This window comes from Prionailurus bengalensis, chromosome B2 (genome assembly GCF_016509475.1).
Source record: "Prionailurus bengalensis isolate Pbe53 chromosome B2, Fcat_Pben_1.1_paternal_pri, whole genome shotgun sequence".
Taxonomy (NCBI): domain Eukaryota; kingdom Metazoa; phylum Chordata; class Mammalia; order Carnivora; family Felidae; genus Prionailurus; species Prionailurus bengalensis.
The window spans coordinates 8,257,989-8,278,094 of NC_057349.1; positions in this window are offsets into that span (position 1 = coordinate 8,257,989).

Genomic DNA, 20,106 nt, shown 5'->3' on the forward strand with positions numbered 1-20,106 from the left:
TCATTTTTCATACAAGCCAGAGAATTGTTTTAAATCCCTTCCACACAATTTTATTTGCAGAAGTCCTGCTAATGCAAACCATACTGTCTTGAGTTCGGTAAATAGCAAACACAAAATGACTCAGCCTTTTTAAAGATATTATTCCTTCGCTAACTTTGAGAGAGGAACCAGAACACCATTTTGAATGCTGGACAAGCCCAAAGCCAGCTTCCAGATCTTCCCCCGCGGCCACTGGGGAACGCAAGCCTTCACCTTGATTGCCTTGGAAAAGGGGCAGCATTCTACCATTTTTAAATCTGATGTGGTCATTTCCAGTCTGCTCTGTCCTGGCCAGAAGCACATCGCCAAGTTCTCTGTTTTTCTAAAGGCTGAACAAGTATGGCTTACAAAAATTCATTCTGACAGGGAGTTTGAGGACTTCAAATCACATGGTATGCCTTGCTGTAGAATTCTAACATTGTAATCAAAATGGTCTGTTTTCGTGAAATCTAATTTTGACCAACTAGTTACAGGCAATGGGCATTATCAGACGGGAAATTCCATAATCCAAACAGACCAGTTATCCATCTTCTGCATTTCAGAAGAATCCTTGATGGGAGTTGAGTTTTTCCAGTTTTCTTCTATATCCATCGATCTGCTGTGTGACGTGCAACATCCCTCACCCAGCTTCAAGTTCCATTATCTGGACAAGAGACTCAAAAATGCCTGCCCCTCCCACCAAGGAAGTAGGAAGAACATTCTAACATGATCCTGGGTGATTTGTGGCCCCCTTCTCATGAAAGTAATCCCTAGAACCACCCCAAAACACCAAACATGAGGGAATTCTGGTTCTGAAACCAGAAGATACCTATAACTCACACAATAACAGATAAAGACAGAAAGAAAACAGAGGAGTGGTCAATGTCACAGAGGAGGGAAAATTCAAACTTAAATGTTGGCAGGGATGGCCATGGTGAGAAATAAGCCATTCATTATCTCAGAAATCTGGCAAAGGTACTAGAGATAATCACTTTTCAGCATGAAGGAGGTACATATGCAATAGGAGATAAACACAGGGAAACTGTTTGGAGTTTTGCATGGGAAACAAGTTGCCCCTGGTCTCCTTCTCAACATTTATTGAGGGAAACATCCAAAATAGAGAAAACTATAAATAAATACCCCTCCCCCCAAAAAACTCAGAGGAAATTAAAGTAATGCAGAAAGAAGAAAACTTCATGATACTACATGCATGAAATAATAAGATACCATTTAATCATAATCATAATAATCAGCATTTAAGAGCTCCCAGAAGTTAAAAACATGAAAGCCAAACTTGCAAATTCAATACAGACTTTCACAAAATGATAAAGATGGACAAGAGGACATAAAAGGTAAGAAAATTAAGGGTTAGATGAGAATGTCCAACATCCAAATGATAAAAGTCCCATTCAAGCTGAAAATGTGCATGAGTGAATTTTTTTTAAATGACCCACATCAAGATGCATTATCATATTTCAGAACTCTAGAAACAAAGAACAGGTCCTAAATATTTCTAAAAAGGGAATCTACATTATACCCAAAAGAGCAGGAGTCAGAGCAGCACTGGGCATTGTGTCAGTCTGCTCAGGCTGCCATAACAAAATAGCACTGACTGGGTAGTTTAAACAAAAGAGATTTATCCTGCCATAGTTCTGGAGGCTGAAAATCCAATATGGCGGTGGTAGCATGGTCAGGTTCCAGTGACAGCTCTCTTCCTGGTTTGTCAATGGCCACCTTCTTGTTGTTGCCCTCACGTTCTTCTGTGCATGTAGAGAGAGAAGGAGGTCTCTCTCTTCCTCTTTTTATTAGGAACCCACCCTTGTGACCTTCTTTAATCTTAATTACCTCCTAAAAGCCGTATCTCCAAATATAGCCACATTAGGGGTTAGGGCTTCCACATATGAATTCAGTACGCAGCAGGCATCTAAAATCAATATTAGAAGCTAGAAGATAGTGGACAATTGCCAGGGATGGATGGGACAGGGAGGGGAATCACTAGGCAGGTAATTCCTCAAAAACAGCAACAGTGTTCAAAGGAGACTCTGCAGGTACAAAATATGACAGATGTCCACCAACAATTTACATGACATATTAAAGTTTCACACATGGGTTGAATTTTTTAAAAGTGGGAAAGAGAATGGAGAGGAAAGGAAGCATAAGGGCTAAAATACTATGGATCCCAAAAGGAACTCAGTAATATCTAAAATTGATTGATCAAATACAGTAAAACATTGGATTGCAAGTAACTTGTTCTGTGAATGTTCTGCAAGACGAGCAAACATTTCTAATAAATTTTAACTTGATAAATGGGCCGTATCTTGCAATACAAGTAGTAAATGACGCTGAATGTCACATGATCACAACTGAGGCAATCGTTCTCTCTCACTCGCTGCGAGATTGTGGGTGATCGAATCCCATGCTCGGATGCTGGGTCTCGGGCCGCGGTGTTTGGCAGAAATCAGTGATTTTTCAGAATGTTGGAAGGCGCTCACAATAGGCACTAGTGTATTTTTTGTTACTTCCAAGCACCTGTGGACAGTCCTTTGCTTCTCCAGAAAGAGTGAGCTTAGGAATGCTTTGCTTTATTCTAGGTCAGGCTGCCTACAGACAAAGACCCTTTCCTCTGCTGCCTTATTGCCAGTTACACTAAAAACAGCATAGGACAAGAGTTTATTAATACTGTACTGGAGTCAACATCCATTAGTGACAGTGAAAGTCGTCCTACACAATAACCCTCCTCTCTCTTATCTTCCCGACACTAGCCACGAAGGTTTTCAAAGGTAAATACAGGTTAATTTATTTTTCTTTATATTTTGTATTTTATTTATGATTTTGTGTTATATTACAGTACGGGTATCGTTTTTTATATGAATATCTTAGGGTTGTGGAATGAATCATCTTAGTATTTATTCCTTATGGGGAAATTTGCTTTGATATACAAGTGCTTTGGATTACAAACATGTTTCCGGAACAAATAATGATCACAAACCAAAGTTCTACTGTTTAGCTTTATAGATTGTGATACAGATACTCTATGGTGACCTCAATGTGTGATGCCCTTGGATACCTCCTCCTCTTAAGAGAGGCTAGAAACTGACTTGATAAACAAAAGGGAGATTGTCCTTGGTGGGCCTGAATTAATCAGGTGAAAGTCTGTGAAGAGAGAGGCCGAAAGAAGTGAGAGGCCCAAGTGGCAGCGAACATTGGGTGGCCTTGAGGAGCTGAGGGGAGGCCATGGTGGACAGCCAGCAAGAAAATGAGGACCTCAATCCTACAACTTCGGCCAACAGGCGTGTGAGCTTGGAAGAAGATTCTGAGCTCAAGAATGTAACACGGCTCAGCTGACATCTTGGTTGTGGTGTCGTGAGACCCTGAGGAGAGGACACAGTAAGGCTGTGCTTGGACTCCTGACCTACGGAGATAATGAGCTAAGAAAAGTATATCATGTTAAGCCACTAAATCTGCAGCAACTTACTATGCAACGGTACTTAATACACAGTTGTAGGATTTAGAAATATGAAGAAATGTGCCGAAAGGCATTAACATAGTTACCTTCGATATGCTGAACCAAGAGGGGTGGGGTGAGGTGGCTGACTGGTGAACAGGGACTATTTCAACTGTTGTTGTTATAAGGTTTTTATTATTTGACCTTGAAAACCATATCCATGCATTACTTGGGGGAAAAACAAGACCCTAATTTTCACAGAAGCTAACATGAGGGAAATTTGAAGATTATAGGGCTCATTTTCAAATGAAACGGGACAATGTATGTAAAAGTGCTTAAAAAATTAAAAAGTACTGTACAAAGATAAGGACTTATAATTAAGTTTTAAGATCTCAGTTTGTCATTAACTGAATATTTGTGTTCCTCTAAAACATTCATATACTGAAACCCTAACCTGCAGCGGGGCTGTATTTGGAGACGGGGACTCTACAGAAGTAAATAAGTTCAAGTGTGGTCATAAGGGTGGGGCCCTGATCCAATAGGACTAGTGTCCTAATAAGAAGAAACACCATGGGGCACCTGGGTGGCGCAGTCGGTTAAGCGTCTGACTTCAGCCAGGTCACGATCTCGCGGTCCGTGAGTTCGAGCCCCGCGTCAGGCTCTGGGCTGATGGCTCAGAGCCTGGAGCCTGTTTCCGATTCTGTGTCTCCCTCTCTCTCTGCCCCTCCCCCGTTCATGTTCTGTCTCTCTCTGTCCCAAAAATAAATAAAAAAAAAGTTGAAAAAAAAAAAAAAGAAAAAAAGAAGAAACACCAGACAGCTCCTTCCCTCTCTCTCTGAGTGTGTGCAAACCAAGAAAAGGCCATGCGTTGACACAGTGAGAAAGAGCCTGTCTGCAAGCCAACAAGAGAGCTCTCTCCAGAATCTGAAATGGTCAGAACCTTGATCATAAACTTCTAGCCTCCAGAACTATAAGAAAATAAATACCTCCTGTTCAAGCCACACAGTCTATGATATTGTGTTATGGCTCCCTGAGCAGACTAATACACAGTCGAATATTCCAGCGTGTTTTGTAGACGAATATGACAATGTTTAAAGTTCATTCTAATTATTAAATTTAAGTAGTGCTTTTAAAATGGAAAATACTGTTTCATGGGTGGGAGCAAATAAAACAAGGGCTTCCTGAATATAACACATGAGTTCAACCTGAAATTGCTATTGCTAAGTGACGACACATGTATCCAGAAAATAGCAAAAATACGGAAAAGGACACAACAAAGGAATTATCTGATAAGGATGTGCACTAACGGTTTCACACAAGGATGCTTCCTGTGGTATCACGTGTCATAGTGAAAAACTGGAGACAAGCTAAATGACCAATAATTAGAACATTAGTTAGATAAATTATGTCACTGCCACCCGATGAAGTATAATGTGATCATTTTAAAATCAGTTCTACAGGAGTAATTAACACCTTAAGAAATCATGAACAATATAGTTCAGGGGGACGTGTTACAAAACAGTGTGAGCAATACAATTCGAGTTGGGAGTGTGTATATATTTGTGAATGATCCATGCCAAGATGCTAATAGTTATCACTAGGAGTAGAAGTAGTTTTATTTTCTCATTAGGGCTTTTCTACATGTTCTAAATATTCTGTAATACACATGCTTGCTTTTGTACTGTATATATATGCATATATTTTTTACTTGGAGACCCCATTATGATAATTTGCCTTTCATTAGTTCTCAGAGAATTTGACAAGTTGGTTCTTATATTTTAATGCAGCAGATAAACTCAAATTCAGTTCTGTCTAGCTGATTCTCTTCTAGTAGATGAGAAATGCCAGGGGGTTCCAAGTCTTGCTAATCACAAAAAGCAAAGGAAGTTGTGGTCACAAGCAATCAGCGGACAGTGTAGAGATCCATTCTGGGGCTTTGCAGCTGCTGATGCACTAGGTTGCCCGCCATGTCCACCCTATGGCACATGGCTTCCGAGACTTGAAAGTGTGTTCAGAACATAGCAAATTCTTCTGGGGCAAACTTACTCTGTTCTTCTAGGGACAGAGGGTTTGGACAATGCTTTCTGCCCAAGATTTAAACGGAGTTCCCAAAGGAGAAGTGGATAGGATACTCAGCTCTCAGCCTTCTTGCCTCCCTCATTCCTTCTCTTCAGTTCTTTCTCCTTACAGCAAAAAACTCACTTCACTCAAAGAGAGGGACACTTGACTCTTGAAGCAGTGGGTGAACCACCTCTCAGTGCAGGGCTGAGAACTGTGTGGGCAGAGCCCTCTTAAAGGAAGCAGATGTTCCCAGGAGTTGGTAAAACTGTGGAATTATAGTGGTAATAATTAATCTGTTGTAATTTTTCCCTCACCAGCATTTGCTGAAACTATTCCAATAAGCACAGATTTGACTCATTAATTCACAATTTTTTTTTAAAAGGAACCATTTCCATTAAGAAAGGAAAGTGAATGGTGTTGACAATCATTGATAAGCCTGTAATTAACTGGAAGTGATGCTTCTTCCCTCTACAAACAAGGGAGGGAGATACACCATAATCAGGGATACTCTAAAATTTCTGAGCCACCCAGCGAATGAGGTCTTTGTCTCTAGACCTCCTCAGTCACCAGTATCCCACGCCACCTCCATTTGGGACTCTTTCTGCTCCACCTAGAATCCTACCACAGAACTGCCTGGCAGATAATTATGGTGATCAAGATGTAGGTGATCAAGGTGGAGGCCTCTCATTTCAAGGGCCTCCAGGAGACATCCAGACAATTCTGAAGATTAAGGCGGTCTTCCCTTCTCGCCGCTCCATTTCCTGCCTAACTCCCTCTCTTTCTCTCCCACCACCAACTGTCTCTTAGGAAGCAGCAACCTTAACTCAACTTGTACAGGTCCATCCGGCCTCACACAGGGGAGGTAATACTGGGTTGAGCTTCAGAGAAGGGGATGTGGGCAAGTCTTTCAACCATCTCTGCACTAGCCGCTCCTTACCTCACAGCAGCACATACTACTTCAGTGATCCTCAGGTGGGGTTGGCGGAAATAGTATGTCCCCTCTCAGGAGAAGGCATCAGAATAGAGACCTGATGTGTGGAAGTTGGCAAAGCATACTTCATTGATCTAATGTTTATTGACAAAAACTCCAAAAGCCAAGTTCAATGACACTGGTTTAGCTGGTGGGGATCCACAGAGGATAAAATAAGGAAGTATTACATGAGTTTGAAAAGAATGAGAAACACAGAAGCATTGCAACTCAAATTGAACCAAAGAAAATCTAGTAAGAACTCCTGGGGAATAAAATCAGAACACTCAATGGGCAATCATTTAATCATTAATGTTGTATCTTTTTGCAAAACCTTCTGTGATACCGCTGGGTATAAGGTAAGGACTCCAGGTGACACCCTCACAGCTCTCCTAGTGCTTAACAATTCTTGACACATCCTCTCTCTAGACACTCAGCAGGGCTGAGTTCCTTTTTGGAAGACAGAAAAATAGATTGAGTGGCGTTATGGGTTGAATTGTGTCTTACGCAAAATATGTTGAAGTCCTAACCCTCTAGTATCTCAGAATATAAAATCTTTGAAAATAGAGTTGTTGTAAATGTAATTAGTTAGGTCAGGATAAAGTCCTACTGGGGTAGCATGGGCCCATAATCCTGTATGGCTAGTGTCCTCGTAAGAAGAGAGGAAGAGACACAGACACACAGAGCGAGAAAGCCACGTGATATTAAAGGCAGAGGTTGAAATGATGCATCTACAGGCCAAGGAACGCTAGGGTCTACCAGAAGCCAAGGAAGAATCCTCCCCTAGAACCTGCAGACAGAGCATGGCCTTGTCAACTCCTGATTCAGATGCCTAACCTCTAGAACCGTAAGAAAACACGTCTGTTGTTTCAACCCGCCCAGTTTGCGATATTTTGTTATGGCGGCCCAATACACCGGGTGACAGGCTATGGCAACTTTCCTCCAACAATCTGTTAGGAATGCAGTCGCTCCAGCATGCACTTGGTCTGGTTGAGGATGAGGAGGACTAATGTCAGTGGGTGGGCTTCCTGGGCGTGAAGTACAGATGAGGCAGGTGTTTCATTTTTACAAAGAAGAGTAGTGAGATCCTGCCAGTGGAGATGTTCAAACGTAGACGGACGCCCGTTCGGCAGAGATGTTGAAAAGGATTTAGTTTTCTATATGAGGATATGGACTCTAGAATTATCTTGAACTGTCTCGCCTCCATCCAGAAGGTCCCCCATGAGAGGTATGCAAAATCCACATGGAACCACGCTAAGTCTTTTTTGGTCATGGCCCAGTCAAAAATAAAAATGTTTCTTATTGGGCGCCTGGGTGGTTCAGTCAGTTATGTGTCTGACTCTTGATTTAAGCTCAGATCATGATCTCACAGTTCATGAGTTTGAGCCCTGTGTTGGGCTCCATCATGCGGAGTCAGCTTGGGATTCTCTCTCTCTCCCTCTCTCTCTGTCCCTCCCCTGCTCTCTCTCTTAATATAAATAAATAAATAAACTTAAAAAAAAATGCTTTGCAGATTGTACCAAAAAGCCTGGAAAATTGCTTAGTTGTTTCTATCTTTTCCACCTAGAAAATATTCTAGGCCTCTTGACATAGACTTTTGCCGATGCTTTCAAATAAGTATCATGTGTTGAGCACTAACCATGTTCCAAATTCTAAGTTAGTTTCCTTTTACACTTAGAGTCATATTTAATCATGTGCATTTACTCCAAGATGTGCCACATATTAGCATGACTAAGGTAGCATGATAACACCCTTCTAGAAAGACGAGGCAACTTTTCTCAAGAACCATCCTGCACAGGTAGATAACTCACGCTCAAGGTTCATGAATCACTTCAACTTTGACCCATCCAATGTTCACTTGCAGACATAAACCAGTGTAGGATCTTGTCCTAGTAACTGGAGAGGTGGGCCAGGGAGAAGTTCCAATACCAGAAATGGCAGACCACATCTGGGCTCTGCAGCAGTGGAGGATGCAGGACATTATTATTCAGCATCACTCATTTAGACTCATTTAGACCAAACAGATGCTGTGTGGTATACACAGTGATCTCATTAAGGGTATGGGCTCTTTTTTTCTTTAAGTATAAGCAATTATTATCCATTTTCATTGCAACCACTTAGCTTCTGTAGAGCATTTTAAGAATTTGTAATAAAATCAGGAGATAATATGACTTTTAATAACATTTATAGAAGGTACAAAGATCATCATGCAATGACTAACACCTATGTTCCCATGTCCCCAGTTTAAAAAGTTGGCCGTTTTCTTCTCCTCCGATGTAACTACACGAGTTTGAGAGCTATCCTGAAAGGGGCTCTGATGTAAGTCTCCAAATACACAAGGCTGAGCTGATTCAAACGAGTGCAGACCTGTGCAAACTGCGGAACTAAGTGTGCCCCCATTCCTCTGGTCTGTGACACCTACCAACCCTCACAAATTTCTAAACCTACTCCTTTCCAAACCAAGGTTTCTAATTACACACCAGAATAGCATCGTTGTCATGTGAGCATGGGTTAGAGATGCCTCTGCCCATGCAAAGCCAAACTCTTCATCTCAGACCTACTGCCAGGCTCCGTGGCTGTGGGGACTCCTGTTCTACATTCCATCCCAGCCTCTGAGCTCAACGGTGCCAGGTGCAGCAGCAACACTGGGAGTCACAGTGAAACGCTGGAGTGACAGAAACCCCAACCCGTGGAGTGTCTTTGATAGGGGATGACTGTTTGCATGCCTGAGGTAGAGATAATTCATGAGTATTGACAACACTCTAGCCAGAAAGGCAGAGGGAAAGTGAGTCCACATACACACATAACCCAGGAGACAGCTCCTGGACCTCCTTCCCAGAACCTCCCAGAAAGCTCTCCACAACCAGTGGGCCCAACTCTTCCCCATCGTAACTCTAATCTGCCAATGCCAGAACCCATAAAAATATCTTCCAGCTTTCAGTGGATCAGTTTTCTCAGGATAATCACGTCTTTCAAATACTTTCCTGCCTGTCAGCATTTTAAAGGGTAAAGATGAACCATGAATCTTGCTTTCAGAAAAGAGCCCATTCCTGCGATCTGTTGGCTAAAACACATAGCCCCTTTCTGAAGCTTAGTCGAAGCGATTACTACTAATACAGTAGTATTAATCTATTAATTGGTTGTAGATACTTAAAATTTTAGTTCATGTTGTTAATTAATGTGAAAACCATTTAACCCGTGTCCATCAACTGATGAATGGATAGCCCAAATGTAGTATATCCACCAATGGATAACAGACATAAAAGGGATAGAAATACTGATAGAAGCAGACACAAAAGTCACATATTATACGATCCCATTTATGTGAAATACACAAAATAGGCAAGTATCTATAGAGACAGCAGATTAGTGGTTACCAGCAGCGAGGTGGAGAGAAGGCAGGGAGTGCTTACTTAATAGGTAAGGGGTTTCCTTTCGGGGTGATGAGAAGTTCTGAAACTAGACGGCGTTAATGGTTGCACAACATCACGAATGTAATGGCCACTAGATCGCATCCTTCAAGATAGCCACAATAGTCAATTTTATGTTCCACATATTTTATCACGATATTTAAAAAGGATTTAACCTCTGGGTTCCCATTTCCTCATTGATATTCTCAGATGTATTTTCTTTGGTACGTTATAGAAAACATAGAATACACTGCTTTGTGAAAATCGTTGCAGATAGAAACCCATAAGTAAGCGCAACTCAAGAATCACCATGCTGAGCACACACTCAGTGGCTGACACCGCCCAAGACACCAGGTCACTGGGACAAGATGGTAAAGGCACCCCCCACACATCGCGAACCCTACAACTTCCTTATTCTCTCTCAACCCCCATCCCGGGAGAACAACGGCTCCTACGATAAATGGCTGGTCACGATTCACAATCAGAACACTATTTAGAGGCGGTCGTGGTTGTTCCTAATGTATTCTAGGTACCTGATATGCTCAGAGCACAAGACAATTTTTTCACACGACTGAACTCCTTAGGGCCTGTCTTCTAGATCATTTTATTGGTTTAAAAAACACCATTGCTCAATCATTGCCAAGTGTGCCCATGTGCCCGGTGGGGAAAAGAAGGGAAATTTGGTTCACTGTGCTAAGATTTGCCTTTTAAATTTCCAACTACATCTTTTATTTCTTTCAGCAGCATCAAGCGTTAGCATGCCACTTGCCTCTCTGTTCCTAGAAATGAAGACTAGAAATCTTAATACGAAACATTAACTCAGTGGGCTGGTCCAGCAGAGGAATAGATCTTTGGAACTACAGGGACAAAACCCTGCCTGGGCTTCCTCAACTCACAATAAAGCGCCGTGGTTCTTTTACTGACCCAATAGCATTTAAGTCCCAAATATATCTATGCAGAAAATAATGGCAGCTCCTCAAACAGAAGACTGAAGGAACGATTCGGTACCAGCGCTGAAGGGCCCTGGTGCTAAAGGTGAAAATAACAGGTTGGATTAGAGAGAGCTGCTGAGACCGAAAGCAATCAATGACACCTCAGAAGTGCTTATCTGAGCTGGGATCTGTCCTATTTTACATGCAAAGCACGCTGCATTAGCAACCAGATGGTATCTTCCTTTTCCTGGTGGACTTCCTAGAATTCCCGGAAGATTCCTGCCTGAATTAGTTCACTTTCTCTGGCCAGCCTAATAAGATTTCAGCTAGCTGACAAGTCTGAAGTGCAAGGAAAAATGAATCCCAACAGATAAGCACAACTATTTATTGGGCTTATTAAGAAGAGAGGAGAAAGAAAAGAACAACGTGGGCATCAATATAGTTGATACCTTTGAGCCTCATTCCTTTTTTTAACCCCGGAGAACTCGTAAAATCCCAGGTCTGGGAGGGATACCAGAGGTCAACAATTCGACATGCTGGATTAGTTATCTACCGCCACCTAACAAATGACACCAAAACTTGGCTTGAAACGGCATCGTTTATAATCTCACAGTTTCTAACCGTCAGGAATCTGGGTGCAGCTTACCTGGGTCTTCTGCCTCAGGGTTGCCGAAAAGCCGCAATCCCGGTGGGGGGACAGAGGTTGTGGTCATCTGAAGGCTGGACTGGGGAAAAATCTGCCTCCAAGTCCACTCTAGCGATTGTTGGCAGGAGTCAGTCCTCATGAACTGTTGGCCGGGGGCCTCCCTCTGTTCCTTCCAATGTGAGTCTCTCCACACAGCAGCTCACAATATGGCGGCTGACTTCATCCAACAAAGAAGAGCACAAAAGAAGGAATACAAACAACACAGAAGTCACCATCTTTTGCAAACTAGCATTTTTGGGAAAATAAGTAAAGTTATGCACCATAAGATGGCCGACAGGACTAACATAAGCTCTAGTCCCCAGCTTAGAGATTTATCTTCCGGGTTCTTCTTTCTGCCCCACTTGCTGCATACACCAAATTACTACTAATGCGGAATGCAGAAGTAACCGATGATAAATTGTTCCCCATGCTTGTGCTCGGGACTCAGACCTCTGCAGAAGGATCTCCTCTGAGCCTGCTGGTGTGAAATAAAACCCCGATCCGCCAAGATCTCTGAGTGTCGTTTGGTGGTTCCCCTCCAGCAATCCAGCCTGGTTCCATAACAATATCAGACATGATATCCCATTACATCCTCTATTTATTAGAGGCAAGTCATAAGGTTCAACCCGCACTTAAAAGGGGGGATTCCACAAGGGCCTGAACACCAGGAGGTGGGGTCCCTGGGGGCCATCTAAGAGGCTGCCTGACGTCTATGCCCATTAAACCCTTTTATCTTCCCCACAGACTCCTCAGTGGCTTTTGCTTTAACTGCTTCTGCCATGAAGAGCTAACTCACAGCCATCTGAGAGCCCTAACTAGTTAAGGAGCTCTCCTGGTTAACCTACCTGCTACTGTTTGGATTCAGGAGATTCTGTTTACTACCCAGAAACTCTTCAGAGACCCTTGAATTTGAGAGATTTATAAGGGAAAGGTTTAGAAATGGGCACTCTGCTCGTGTGACAAGATCTGGGAGTTGCAATAGTGTAGTTATTGTAAGGGGAAGTTTTAACACACCATTTAGGGTAATCTCAAGCATCATAGATATTAAAGACCAGCTGAGTTAAGGGAAAGCCAAGAACCTTGACCTCCCCATGGCCAAGTTCCTCTTAATCAGCCCCATCCTGGGCTTTCCAAACCATTTTAGAGATGCATACAGTTTTGTCTGCTGGTCCTTAAAGCTTTTAGGGAACGTTTAAAACAACTCTGGACTGTGCTGTCCCTATAGAGGGTCAAAGGCAGGGGGCCAAGGATGGTTGCCTGAGTTCTGAATCTGAATCCCAGAGCTATCTGTAAAAGGGGTGGGGGTCTCAAGACAGCTGTGGTGGTAAGCTGGAAAGGCCTTCCAATGAATCAGGAAAGAAAAAAGCCAAAGAACCCGAGGATACAGTCACATCATAAGCCTTGGAGGTCTTGATTTCCTAAGAGACTGCATTGCATCTGGTCAGAAGGGGTTAGACAGGCATAGATATGGACTGAAGACAGGCAGTAGGAAGGGCAAGAGGGGTCAGAGGCCTGGGGCCTGGTCGGCTCTTTTCTACCACATTTCAGTGGTCACATTCATCCTTTCTGGCAGAACGCCAATATGCCGCATTTAAAATAAGGAATACATGGGGTGCCTGGGTGGCTCAGTCAGTTGGGCATCCGACTCTTGATTTCGGCTCAGGTCATGATCTCATGGTCTGTGAGTTCTTTGCTGACAGTGTGGAGCCTACGTGGGATTCTCTCTCTCTTTCTCTCTCTCTCTCTCTGCCCCTTCCCTGCTCACTTGTGAGCCTAAGCTCTCTCTCTCTAAGTAGATAAAAACTTTAAAAAATAAATACAATGCAATGCAATGCAATGCAATGCAATGCAATGCAATGCAATGCAATGCAATGCAATGCAATACAATACAATACAATACAATACAATACAATACAATACACCAAGGCATCCGTGTGGGAGCTGGGTGGGATGGGTGAGGGAGGGAGAAGTGAAGGGTAACTCGTCATGAGTCTGTTCCTTGCTCCATCACCTCCATGTTGTCTCAAGTTCCGTGATGGCATCCTGAGGCCTACACTGGGGGACGGTCACATTATTCATGGATTCAGAGTGTTTGTAGCCAAAATCTAACTGATCAACTTAAAAAAAAAAAATCACCTAATGAATTAGAAAGCAGAGACACCCGGACAGACATGGTTGCAAATGGAACGCTGTACCGAGGTGAAGGTAAAATGCCCCCGAGCCCATCTGCTGAAAAGGTTATTTCCAGTTAGTGCAACGATAAGATAGCTGGTTGAGGGTGCACTCGTGTGCTCTCATGTTTTAGCTTCTCTCTTTGCCATTTACACTCTTCTCCAGCAGTGGACCATGACCGCTCCATGGGGCTGTCCTCAGCTTCCCAGATGATAGCACCCACCAACGGGAGTTAGATTTTTGTCTCTGGCTGAATCATAAGGACAAGAGGCAAAAAGTGCAAGGGCTGTAACAGCTCTCTAACCCCAATGCTTCTCAAAATGCCCTGGAGCAAATTCAGCGTGCTCATGCAGCCTCCGAGGCTGAGTCACCCAGAAGAACTCAAATCCCAAACCAATGCAAGAAACACCCTTCCAGAGCTGATGAGAACGCACAGGGTGCACTTCTCCAAGATTTTCTCTTGAGAACCTGTCAGCACTGGCCCTCTGGAGACACGTGAATGATAGTGGGTGCAGGGATATAACGAACCAGAACCCAAACTTGCCCAATAAACCTAAATAAACACACAAGCTGCAGAATGAAGGCTTCCAGAAGCCTAAGAGCCTCTAGGCCAGTCAACTAGTGTCTCCAGTCAAAATGAGCAATCTACATCCATACTTTCCACCCTGTATTGCACGCGGACCTGCAGTATAGGTAAAAAAAAAAAAATCGAGAACGGGGAATTATATGTTTCAAGATTTAATTTCAAGGAAAATGAAGGTGCCTTCTACCAGTCCAATTTACAACTGATCAATCTTCACTCATTACAATGTCAATGTTTCTTTTATGAACCTCAGACTCTGTGGTTTACAAGTAACTCAGCTAAGGATAATACAGCAGTTTGTACTCTCAAAAGATAAATGCTTTAAAGAAAAATCCGCTACCACACTAGGAGAAGGGGGCCATGATGGTTTCTTCCCCAGTCTTTTTCTACTAGGCGAAAATGCATGGTGGGTTTCTCCAAATGTGGGCTGCATAAATCTCCCATGCAGTGTGTCTGCTGGCCTCTTGTGAGATTCAAGATTACAATGAGACCAACCCATGCTTCTGTTTCTGGCCTGACTTAATAACTTACTAATTATAATTGACTGAACACCAGGCTTCAACCCACACATGTCAAGACTCATTTCTATCACCATTTTGGAGCTATTGTATTCTACAGAGAAGCATACTGGGAAGAGACCAATGGGTCACCGGAACATGGCAGACCTGAGGTCGATATCACGATCCAGAATATGAAGCCAGATGGTCTGAGGGCCTGGGGATAGGAGTGGGGATCTGGGGTCACGCAGGCACCGCAGGATGCAGGAACGAGGTCACTGAGCCCTGGTCACTGGAATTGTATGCTCTTAGCGATAAGTGAGTGAGCACAACGCTCTGAAGGGGCATCGCATTAGGGTTTTTTTAAATAGGGGTGATTTCACACCCAGGCCCACTGCCCAAACCATCTGAATACTTTCATGTCTAGATGCCTCTGGTCTAATCCCCGTAATTGGAGTTCATTGCACTGGGGATAAAGGAAGGGGGTAGTGGCATGAGATAGTTTTCTAAAAATATGGATTTATCTCGGTTAAGGTATGATGACGGTGTAAAGGGGCAACACAGCCCACAGCAGTTTGACTAGCCCATCCTTAGCCTCTGTCATCACGAAATAGGATTGTCCTGAGAAATCGACACCGACAGAGGTTAAGTTCCTTTGACAAGTGTCTTCTTTAAAAGGTGGACTGCAAACAGAGCTCAGGACTCCGGACTCCTAACTCAATGCTCTTTCCAAGGATACCCATCGATCTTTCCATGCAAAGTGCCAGTAGGAAATATCTCTTTCCATGGCCTTCCAGCAACATATGTGAGTCTGTGCCAGTGAGAGGCATCTATGAAATGAGGCCCAAGAAACATTTATGGAGATTGTTCTTGGCCTCAAGAAGCTTGAGGGCTGACCCCTTAATCCAGCCCCTGCGTGGAGATACATTCTCCACAGGATGCAACTTCTTCAGGGCTTCTCTGGAATGGCCATGGGGTTAATCTCCCAACCATAGGAAACCTAGTTATTTACAAGTCCCAGTATCTCTTTCCCACCTCTTTCCCTTCTCCAGCTCACATGGAAGAACGCTGGACCCAGCCAACAACCTTTGCCTCAAATCTCATCAAGGTGGAAAAGCCAGCCTGTTAGCAGAGTCTGTCCCCACCCCCACACGTTTGCCAGGACAGATTTCTTCTCTCAACACTGTATTTATTACTGGGGCGTGAAACACAAATCTGCAGATGTCTTTTCCACTCGCCTGCTGTTAAGAGTCTACTCAATAATTTAGCTCTCTCTCCCTTAAGTACATTTGGTTTCTGTTGGCTGTTGCGTAAGACAGCGCGGGATGAATTCGGAGGTAGCCTGGATTCCTCCCACCCTCTCCTGCCTCCTCTGTGCTTGGCTCTTGCGAGCATCGGTTTGCAGCTGCAGGAACAGAATCTCCTTAACTCTTGGGCAGCCACGACCATCACGCTGCTCGCTCAGAGACATAGCGCTCTGCTGTCTCTCCACTAGATTCTCACAGCAAATGGATAGTTACTTACAAAAACAAAACCCAAAAAACTATCACAAGAGGAGACCAGACACTGGCAACGGATAAAACAAAAGGAGGCACCGAGCTCTTTAATTAAGGTTCACAGAGGCATGTGAATCCTAGCTTTCAGTTACCCTGCTGCGCCTCTGCCTGATTAGCCACAATGCATCTGCTCGGTTTCCTGGTATCCATCTGTACTGCTAGGGCGAAATGTATTCTGGTCGCCCTGCTCCTCAATAAGATGGCTTAGAGGCATCAGCTGTAGACGGACTCACGGTTATGCGTGTCGACAGAGTGTTTCCTGCACTCCTTGCTGTGTTGACGTGTAAGATCACACCATCTTACATGTACCTGGGATTAACTCATATCCACACAGCCAGCCCAAATGAAATGCCTACCCCCCGGGAAACCCGGATGGTTTGGGGATGACTCACTTCTCCGCGGACGCACCGCAAGCTGGAAATACACCTCAATCGTATCCCTTTCTTAAAGTCCACCCGTCTGTTCTTCAATGGCTCATGCCACAAAATTCCTCCTTGAGTAGATTAAAAAGACCGTGAGAATTGGGACCTTTCTACACGTTACAACGTAAGGAACTTTTCATTTCGATGTGGCACGGGTGTATTATCTGTACACGAGGATTCTTTCTCACTACGGTGAAGTGACCACCATTTGGAGTCATTGGGTAGAGCGTGCTATGTATAACTAGTTATGTCGGCCTGTGTAATTTTAGTTTCCCCAAAGAGCTTATTTGCCTTCTTCATTAAAATGTGTAGGCACTGGGGCGTCTGGGTGGCTCAGCCGGTTAAGCGTCTGACTTTGGCTCAGGTCATGATCTCACGGTTCGTGAGTTCGAGCCCCACGCTGGGCTCTGTGCTGACAGCTCGGAGCCTGGAGCTTGCTTTGGATTCTGTGTCTCCCCCGCTCTCTGCCCCTCCCATGCTCATGCTCTGTCTCTCAATAATAAACAAAAATGTTTAAAAAAATGTGTAAGCACTATGTAGATTCTAAAATTCTTTACTAATGTGGCATTCTGTGATCCAATAACATTGATCCCATAAACTCAGGTTCACAGAATTTGAAACAGCTGAGCTGACCTCATATACAAACTCAGACATCTGAGACTTAGAAATGTTTTCCTAAAACTGGTGAAATCCAAATAAAGTCTAGAGTTTAGTTAGAAGTAATGTATCAATAGTGGCTTTTTAGGTTTGACAAATGTATGATGGTTAACATAAGATGTTAACATTAGGAAGAACTGGGTGAGGGGTACGGGAACTCTCTGTGTTACCTTTGCAAATTTTCTGTAAATCTAGAAATTATTCCAAAAGAAACATTTAAAAACATTTAAAAAAAAAAAAAAAAATATATATATATATATATATATATATATATATATATATATATATATATATTTCCTCACTTGGGTATAAATAAAATCAACAGTTAGTTTAAACTGGGTATTACCAAAGTAATATCTTGCTACACCTCCATCAGAAAAGATGATGTGTGATAGGGGCAGCTGGGTGGCTCAGTCAGTTAAGAGTCCAACCCTTGATTTCAGCTCAGGTCATGATCTCACGGTTTGTGAGTTCAGGCTCTACGCTGACAGTGGGGAGCCTGCTTGGGATTCTTTCTCTCTCCCTCTCTGTCCCTCCCCCACTCATACATGCAGGTTCTCTCTTCTCTCTCAAAATAAATAAACTAAAAAAAAAAAAAGACAAGATAATAAAGAGATATGCGTTGAAATCTTGTCATAGCTACAAATTTGATGTCAGTACTCATTAGATCATTCAGTTACTCACTGAGCGCTTCATTTCCTCCAGTGTGGTAGAAAGGACCTCAGCCTTTGAAGAATATCACATTCTTTTTTTCTTTTTTTTTAACGTTTATTTATTTTTGAGACAGAGAGAGACAGAGCATGAACGGGGGAGGGTCAGAGAGAGAGGGAGACACAGAATCTGAAACAGGCTCCAGGCTCCGAGCGGTCAGCACAGAGCCCGACGCGGGGCTCGAACTCACAGACCGCGAGATCACGACCTGAGCTGAAGTCGGACGCTTAACCGACTGAGCCACCCAGGCGCCCCTCTTTTCTTCTTTTTAATGTTTTTTGAGACAGAGAGAGAGAGAGAGAGAGAGAGAGAGAGAGCGAGCGCACATGCACACAGTGGGGAAGGGGCAGAGAGAGAGAGAGAGAAAGAGAGAGAATCCTAAGCAGGCTCCCCACTGCCAGTACAGAGTGTGATGCAGGGCTCCATCTCACCAACTGTGAGATCAGGACCCAAGCCAGAACCAAGAGTCGGACGCTTAACCAACTGAGCCACCCAGGTGCCTCAAACAATTTCACATTCTTTCGAGAATTTCAGACTGCATGTCTTGAACTATGACGATGGAACTGGTATAAAATGTGAGGAGTAAGATAAGCTACAGGAGGGATTTCTCTTGTAAAGTGACCAAACCAGGAAACCTAAGTGGAAAGCTTTATAAATTCTGAGAGTTCATTTACTGGCGAGCACGGACTGAACATTGTTTCACCAGTGCACACTAGCTTTCCCACTACTTGTTCACACTAGCATCTCAATTAGGGTGACACGTGGGCAGTCATCATTAGTCTAGCCCTTTCTTTTTTTAATCCCCACTTAAACACCTTATGGAACTCAAAAATGGTAGCTCCAAAGGGGACCTAAAAAGGGCGTGACCCATTCTCCTCCTGAGGCCCAGAGACAGTTTTCAAATTAAACGAGGACACACAGGCAGAAGTACTGTGAATAAACTGCAGCATAATTAGAAAGGATAATGACTATTGATATCATGACCAGCCACTTGGCCAAGATCACCCGGCTACTTAGACCATGGAAGATTCTAAATGCCAAGGAGCCTGGCATGAGTCTCTGTAATATAATTATGGACTATTCTGAATCCCACATGAGTAAGTGTTTAATAAATAATCAACCGATTGCAATGTGGACTCTAACCCCGAGCCAGTAGAGAGGTTCCCTTTCCTTCTCAGAAAGGGTGAAGCCCGAAGAGAGAGCATTTGTTTGCCACTGTGAAAAGGAAACAGAAAGAAGCCTACATTTATTCCTGGGGGAGAATAATGTAACTGTTATAAGCTGCTGTGTTACATCAATTTAAAAGTAATTTTTTCTAAATTAAGAGAAGATTGAGTGGGGAAAAGGCTTCCTTTTGGAAATTTAATTCCCAACGGAGTATTTATATGCTGATACTCTTTGAAAATATACAAGCCATAAGCTGCTTCATGTGCCAGCAACATCAAGCAGGACAGGAAAGAAGTCATTCTTCACACAGTCGTCTCCCTCTCACTCTTACCCTTCCCCTCCTTAGACAGCCCCCCCCCCCCAACTCTCCTTGATCTCACCAAAATCCATGCCAACTCCTTTAAAAACAGATAGGCATAAAATAATCAAGTTCCATGCTGAATATCAACAAAATCCATGGCAATGAATGGGAATGAAGGAGAACATTTCATTTCATATTTAAAAATGTTAAATTGGGTGCTTATAATCCCCCTGATTTAGCTTTTTTAATTAAAAAATTCAAGCTTTATTCAACATTTGCATATTCATGCCTCCATAATGTGCACTGATTGCATTAAAGGCAGAGAAAAAGCATGTAAGTGCAGCACAAATATAGTTACTCATCAAGTGCACCATCTATGTATGCATAGATAAATATTTCCAAACAAATTAACATATACCCCAGCACAGGTGCTCTGGCCTTACAACCCCCCTCCCACCCCCAGCCTCCAGCTCCTTCAGCCCTACTCTTCCTTCCATCAAGTTTCAAGAGCCAGAGCATCAG